This window comes from Humulus lupulus, chromosome 5 (assembly GCF_963169125.1).
Source record: "Humulus lupulus chromosome 5, drHumLupu1.1, whole genome shotgun sequence".
NCBI classification, from domain to species: domain Eukaryota; kingdom Viridiplantae; phylum Streptophyta; class Magnoliopsida; order Rosales; family Cannabaceae; genus Humulus; species Humulus lupulus.
Window position 1 is genome coordinate 560,827 of NC_084797.1, and position 8,534 is coordinate 569,360.

Consider the following 8,534-nt stretch of genomic DNA (forward strand, 5'->3'; position numbering starts at 1 on the left):
TACCCAACTCGGACTAGCACGAAATTTTAAACATAGAACCCTAAGACATAGGGCTACAACTTTTGTGCCCATGACCCTCGCATATTATTTAGTCTTCACTATGAAAACATTGCTCGAATCCATATTAGAGAAATCGAAGATTTCTGAAAGGGGTACCTCTTTGGTGAATTGGAGATTTCACTAATTTCTCCGAAATGTATTGCCCTCGTGTTGAACTCGTTCGATATTTTTCCCCAAGTGATCTCAAGGGTAAATGAATATGTTGGAGTGGAAACGGACCCTTAAATCAACATTTCAAAAAAAATTCCCCTTTTTGATGGCAATTTTCGCAAGTTTTTTCCTTATATTAGTACATCTCACAGTATTTTGACTCTATCACCCTCTACCCAACTCGGACTAGCACAAAATTTTAAACATAGAACCCTAAGACATAGGGCTACAACTTTTGTGCCCATGACCCTCGCATATTATTTAGTTTCACTATGAAAACATTGCTCGAATACATATTAGAGAAATCGAAGATTTCTGAAAGGGGTACCCCTTTGGTGAATTGGAGATTTCACTAATTTCTCCAAAATGTATTGCCCTCGTGTTCAACTCGTTCGATATTTTTCCCCAAGAGATCTCATGGGTAAATGAATATATTGGAGTGGAAACGGACCCTTAAATCAACATTTCAAAAAAAATTCCCCTTTTTGATGGCAATTTTCGCAAGTTTTTTCCTTATATTAGTACATCTCACAGTATTTTGACTGTATCATTCTCTACCCAACTCGGACTAGCACGAAATTTTAAACATAGAACCCTAAGACATAGGGCTACAATTTTTGTGCCCATGACCCTCGCATATTATTTAGTCTTCACTATGAAAACATTGCTCGAATCCATATTAGAGAAATCGAAGATTTCTGAAAGGGGTACCCCTTTGGTGAATTGGAGATTTCACTAATTTCTCCGAAATGTATTGCCCTCGTGTTGAACTCGTTCGATATTTTTCCCCAAGAGATCTCATGGGTAAATGAATATATTGGAGTGGAAACGGACCCTTAAATCAAAATTTCAAAAAAAATTCCCCTTTTTGATGGCAATTTTCGCAAGTTTTTTCCTTATATTAGTACATCTCACAGTATTTTGACTGTATCATTCTCTACCCAACTCGGACTAGCACGAAATTTTAAACATGGAACCCTAAGACATAGGGATACAACTTTTGTGCCCATGACCCTCGCATATTATTTAGTCTTCACTATGAAAACATTGCTCGAATCCATATTAGAGAAATCGAAGATTTCTGAAAGGGGTACCCCTTTGGTGAATTGGAGATTTCACTAATTTCTCCGAAATGTATTGCCCTCGTGTTGAACTCGTTCGATATTTTTCCCCAAGAGATCTCATGGGTAAATGAATATGTTGGAGTGGAAACGGACCCTTAAATCAACATTTCAAAAAAAATTCCCCTTTTTGATGGCAATTTTCGCAAGTTTTTTCCTTATATTCATACATCTCACAGTATTTTGACTGTGTCTCCCTCTACACACCTCGGACTAGCACGAAATTTTAAACATAGAACCCTAAGACATAGGGCTACAACTTTTGTGCCCATGACCCTCGCATATTATTTAGTCTTCACTATGAAAACATTGCTCGAATCCATATTAGAGAAATCGAAGATTTCTGAAAGGGGTACCCCTTTGGTGAATTGGAGATTTCACTAATTTCTCCGAAATGTATTGCCCTCGTGTTGAACTCGTTCGATATTTTTCCCCAAGAGATCTCATGGGTAAATGAATATGTTGGAGTGGAAACGGACCCTTAAATCAACATTTCAAAAAAAATTCCCCTTTTTGATGGCAATTTTCGCAAGTTTTTTCCTTATATTAGTACATCTCACAGTATTTTGACTCTATCACCCTCTACCCAACTCGGACTAGCACAAAATTTTAAACATAGAACCCTAAGACATAGGGCTACAACTTTTGTGCCCATGACCCTCGCATATTATTTAGTCTTCACTATGAAAACATTGCTCGAATCCATATTAGAGAAATCGAAGATTTCTGAAAGGGGTACCCCTTTGGTGAATTGGAGATTTCACTAATTTCTCCGAAATGTATTGCCCTCGTGTTGAACTCGTTCGATATTTTTCCCCAAGAGATCTCATGGGTAAATGAATATGTTGGAGTGGAAACGGACCCTTAAATCAACATTTCAAAAAAAATTCCCCTTTTTGATGGCAATTTTCGCAAGTTTTTTCCTTATATTAGTACATCTCACAGTATTTTGACTCTATCACCCTCTACCCAACTCGGACTAGCACAAAATTTTAAACATAGAACCCTAAGACATAGGGCTACAACTTTTGTGCCCATGACCCTCGCATATTATTTAGTTTCACTATGAAAACATTGCTCGAATACATATTAGAGAAATCGAAGATTTCTGAAAGGGGTACCCCTTTGGTGAATTGGAGATTTCACTAATTTCTCCAAAATGTATTGCCCTCGTGTTCAACTCGTTCGATATTTTTCCCCAAGAGATCTCATGGGTAAATGAATATATTGGAGTGGAAACGGACCCTTAAATCAACATTTCAAAAAAAATTCCCCTTTTTGATGGCAATTTTCGCAAGTTTTTTCCTTATATTAGTACATCTCACAGTATTTTGACTGTATCATTCTCTACCCAACTCGGACTAGCACGAAATTTTAAACATAGAACCCTAAGACATAGGGCTACAACTTTTGTGCCCATGACCCTCGCATATTATTTAGTCTTCACTATGAAAACACTGCTCGAATCCATATTAGAGAAATCGAAGATTTCTGAAAGGGGTACCCCTTTGGTGAATTGGAGATTTCACTAATTTCTCCGAAATGTATTGCCCTCGTGTTGAACTCGTTCGATATTTTTCCCCAAGAGATCTCATGGGTAAATGAATATGTTGGAGTGGAAACGGACCCTTAAATCAAAATTTCAAAAAAAATTCCCCTTTTTGATGGCAATTTTCGCAAGTTTTTTCCTTATATTAGTACATCTCACAGTATTTTGACTGTATCATTCTCTACCCAACTCGGACTAGCACGAAATTTTAAACATAGAACCCTAAGACATAGGGCTACAATTTTTGTGCCCATGACCCTCGCATATTATTTAGTCTTCACTATGAAAACATTGCTCGAATCCATATTAGAGAAATCGAAGATTTCTGAAAGGGGTACCCCTTTGGTGAATTGGAGATTTCACTAATTTCTCCGAAATGTATTGCCCTCGTGTTGAACTCGTTCGATATTTTTCCCCAAGAGATCTCATGGGTAAATGAATATATTGGAGTGGAAACGGACCCTTAAATCAAAATTTCAAAAAAAATTCCCCTTTTTGATGGCAATTTTCGCAAGTTTTTTCCTTATATTAGTACATCTCACAGTATTTTGACTGTATCATTCTCTACCCAACTCGGACTAGCACGAAATTTTAAACATAGAACCCTAAGACATAGGGATACAACTTTTGTGCCCATGACCCTCGCATATTATTTAGTCTTCACTATGAAAACATTGCTCGAATCCATATTAGAGAAATCGAAGATTTCTGAAAGGGGTACCCCTTTGGTGAATTGGAGATTTCACTAATTTCTCCGAAATGTATTGCCCTCGTGTTGAACTCGTTCGATATTTTTCCCCAAGAGATCTCATGGGTAAATGAATATGTTGGAGTGGAAACGGACCCTTAAATCAACATTTCAAAAAAAATTCCCCTTTTTGATGGCAATTTTCGCAAGTTTTTTCCTTATATTCATACATCTCACAGTATTTTGACTGTGTCTCCCTCTACACACCTCGGACTAGCACGAAATTTTAAACATAGAACCCTAAGACATAGGGCTACAACTTTTGTGCCCATGACCCTCGCATATTATTTAGTCTTCACTATGAAAACATTGCTCGAATCCATATTAGAGAAATCGAAGATTTCTGAAAGGGGTACCCCTTTGGTGAATTGGAGATTTCACTAATTTCTCCGAAATGTATTGCCCTCGTGTTGAACTCGTTCGATATTTTTCCCCAAGAGATCTCATGGGTAAATGAATATGTTGGAGTGGAAACGGACCCTTAAATCAACATTTCAAAAAAAATTCCCCTTTTTGATGGCAATTTTCGCAAGTTTTTTCCTTATATTAGTACATCTCACAGTATTTTGACTCTATCACCCTCTACCCAACTCGGACTAGCACAAAATTTTAAACATAGAACCCTAAGACATAGGGCTACAACTTTTGTGCCCATGACCCTCGCATATTATTTAGTCTTCACTATGAAAACATTGCTCGAATCCATATTAGAGAAATCGAAGATTTCTGAAAGGGGTACCCCTTTGGTGAATTGGAGATTTCACTAATTTCTCCGAAATGTATTGCCCTCGTGTTGAACTCGTTCGATATTTTTCCCCAAGAGATCTCATGGGTAAATGAATATGTTGGAGTGGAAACGGACCCTTAAATCAACATTTCAAAAAAAATTCCCCTTTTTGATGGCAATTTTCGCAAGTTTTTTCCTTATATTAGTACATCTCACAGTATTTTGACTCTATCACCCTCTACCCAACTCGGACTAGCACAAAATTTTAAACATAGAACCCTAAGACATAGGGCTACAACTTTTGTGCCCATGACCCTCGCATATTATTTAGTTTCACTATGAAAACATTGCTCGAATACATATTAGAGAAATCGAAGATTTCTGAAAGGGGTACCCCTTTGGTGAATTGGAGATTTCACTAATTTCTCCAAAATGTATTGCCCTCGTGTTCAACTCGTTCGATATTTTTCCCCAAGAGATCTCATGGGTAAATGAATATATTGGAGTGGAAACGGACCCTTAAATCAACATTTCAAAAAAAATTCCCCTTTTTGATGGCAATTTTCGCAAGTTTTTTCCTTATATTAGTACATCTCACAGTATTTTGACTGTATCATTCTCTACCCAACTCGGACTAGCACGAAATTTTAAACATAGAACCCTAAGACATAGGGCTACAACTTTTGTGCCCATGACCCTCGCATATTATTTAGTCTTCACTATGAAAACACTGCTCGAATCCATATTAGAGAAATCGAAGATTTCTGAAAGGGGTACCCCTTTGGTGAATTGGAGATTTCACTAATTTCTCCGAAATGTATTGCCCTCGTGTTGAACTCGTTCGATATTTTTCCCCAAGAGATCTCATGGGTAAATGAATATGTTGGAGTGGAAACGGACCCTTAAATCAAAATTTCAAAAAAAATTCCCCTTTTTGATGGCAATTTTCGCAAGTTTTTTCCTTATATTAGTACATCTCACAGTATTTTGACTGTATCATTCTCTACCCAACTCGGACTAGCACGAAATTTTAAACATAGAACCCTAAGACATAGGGCTACAACTTTTGTGCCCATGACCCTCGCATATTATTTAGTCTTCACTATGAAAACATTGCTCGAATCCATATTAGAGAAATCGAAGATTTCTGAAAGGGGTACCCCTTTGGTGAATTGGAGATTTCACTAATTTCTCCGAAATGTATTGCCCTCGTGTTGAACTCGTTCGATATTTTTCCCCAAGAGATCTCATGGGTAAATGAATATGTTGGAGTGGAAACGGACCCTTAAATCAACATTTCAAAAAAAATTCCCCTTTTTGATGGCAATTTTCGCAAGTTTTTTCCTTATATTCATACATCTCACAGTATTTTGACTGTGTCTCCCTCTACACACCTCGGACTAGCACGAAATTTTAAACATAGAACCCTAAGACATAGGGCTACAACTTTTGTGCCCATGACCCTCGCATATTATTTAGTCTTCACTATGAAAACATTGCTCGAATCCATATTAGAGAAATCGAAGATTTCTGAAAGGGGTACCCCTTTGGTGAATTGGAGATTTCACTAATTTCTCCGAAATGTATTGCCCTCGTGTTGAACTCGTTCGATATTTTTCCCCAAGTGATCTCATGGGTAAATGAATATGTTGGAGTGGAAACGGACCCTTAAATCAACATTTCAAAAAAAATTCCCCTTTTTGATGGCAATTTTCGCAAGTTTTTTCCTTATATTAGTACATCTCACAGTATTTTGACTCTATCACCCTCTACCCAACTCGGACTAGCACAAAATTTTAAACATAGAACCCTAAGACATAGGGCTACAACTTTTGTGCCCATGACCCTCGCATATTATTTAGTCTTCACTATGAAAACATTGCTCGAATCCATATTAGAGAAATCGAAGATTTCTGAAAGGGGTACCCCTTTGGTGAATTGGAGATTTCACTAATTTCTCCGAAATGTATTGCCCTCGTGTTGAACTCGTTCGATATTTTTCCCCAAGAGATCTCATGGGTAAATGAATATGTTGGAGTGGAAACGGACCCTTAAATCAACATTTCAAAAAAAATTCCCCTTTTTGATGGCAATTTTCGCAAGTTTTTTCCTTATATTAGTACATCTCACAGTATTTTGACTCTATCACCCTCTACCCAACTCGGACTAGCACAAAATTTTAAACATAGAACCCTAAGACATAGGGCTACAACTTTTGTGCCCATGACCCTCGCATATTATTTAGTTTCACTATGAAAACATTGCTCGAATACATATTAGAGAAATCGAAGATTTCTGAAAGGGGTACCCCTTTGGTGAATTGGAGATTTCACTAATTTCTCCAAAATGTATTGCCCTCGTGTTCAACTCGTTCGATATTTTTCCCCAAGAGATCTCATGGGTAAATGAATATATTGGAGTGGAAACGGACCCTTAAATCAACATTTCAAAAAAAATTCCCCTTTTTGATGGCAATTTTCGCAAGTTTTTTCCTTATATTAGTACATCTCACAGTATTTTGACTGTATCATTCTCTACCCAACTCGGACTAGCACGAAATTTTAAACATAGAACCCTAAGACATAGGGCTACAACTTTTGTGCCCATGACCCTCGCATATTATTTAGTCTTCACTATGAAAACACTGCTCGAATCCATATTAGAGAAATCGAAGATTTCTGAAAGGGGTACCCCTTTGGTGAATTGGAGATTTCACTAATTTCTCCGAAATGTATTGCCCTCGTGTTGAACTCGTTCGATATTTTTCCCCAAGAGATCTCATGGGTAAATGAATATGTTGGAGTGGAAACGGACCCTTAAATCAAAATTTCAAAAAAAATTCCCCTTTTTGATGGCAATTTTCGCAAGTTTTTTCCTTATATTAGTACATCTCACAGTATTTTGACTGTATCATTCTCTACCCAACTCGGACTAGCACGAAATTTTAAACATAGAACCCTAAGACATAGGGCTACAACTTTTGTGCCCATGACCCTCGCATATTATTTAGTCTTCACTATGAAAACATTGCTCGAATCCATATTAGAGAAATCGAAGATTTCTGAAAGGGGTACCCCTTTGGTGAATTGGAGATTTCACTAATTTCTCCGAAATGTATTGCCCTCGTGTTGAACTCGTTCGATATTTTTCCCCAAGAGATCTCATGGGTAAATGAATATGTTGGAGTGGAAACGGACCCTTAAATCAACATTTCAAAAAAAATTCCCCTTTTTGATGGCAATTTTCGCAAGTTTTTTCCTTATATTCATACATCTCACAGTATTTTGACTGTGTCTCCCTCTACACACCTCGGACTAGCACGAAATTTTAAACATAGAACCCTAAGACATAGGGCTACAACTTTTGTGCCCATGACCCTCGCATATTATTTAGTCTTCACTATGAAAACATTGCTCGAATCCATATTAGAGAAATCGAAGATTTCTGAAAGGGGTACCCCTTTGGTGAATTGGAGATTTCACTAATTTCTCCGAAATGTATTGCCCTCGTGTTGAACTCGTTCGATATTTTTCCCCAAGTGATCTCATGGGTAAATGAATATGTTGGAGTGGAAACGGACCCTTAAATCAACATTTCAAAAAAAATTCCCCTTTTTGATGGCAATTTTCGCAAGTTTTTTCCTTATATTAGTACATCTCACAGTATTTTGACTCTATCACCCTCTACCCAACTCGGACTAGCACAAAATTTTAAACATAGAACCCTAAGACATAGGGCTACAACTTTTGTGCCCATGACCCTCGCATATTATTTAGTTTCACTATGAAAACATTGCTCGAATACATATTAGAGAAATCGAAGATTTCTGAAAGGGGTACCCCTTTGGTGAATTGGAGATTTCACTAATTTCTCCAAAATGTATTGCCCTCGTGTTCAACTCGTTCGATATTTTTCCCCAAGAGATCTCATGGGTAAATGAATATATTGGAGTGGAAACGGACCCTTAAATCAACATTTCAAAAAAAATTCCCCTTTTTGATGGCAATTTTCGCAAGTTTTTTCCTTATATTAGTACATCTCACAGTATTTTGACTGTATCATTCTCTACCCAACTCGGACTAGCACGAAATTTTAAACATAGAACCCTAAGACATAGGGCTACAACTTTTGTGCCCATGACCCTCGCATATTATTTAGTCTTCACTATGAAAACATTGC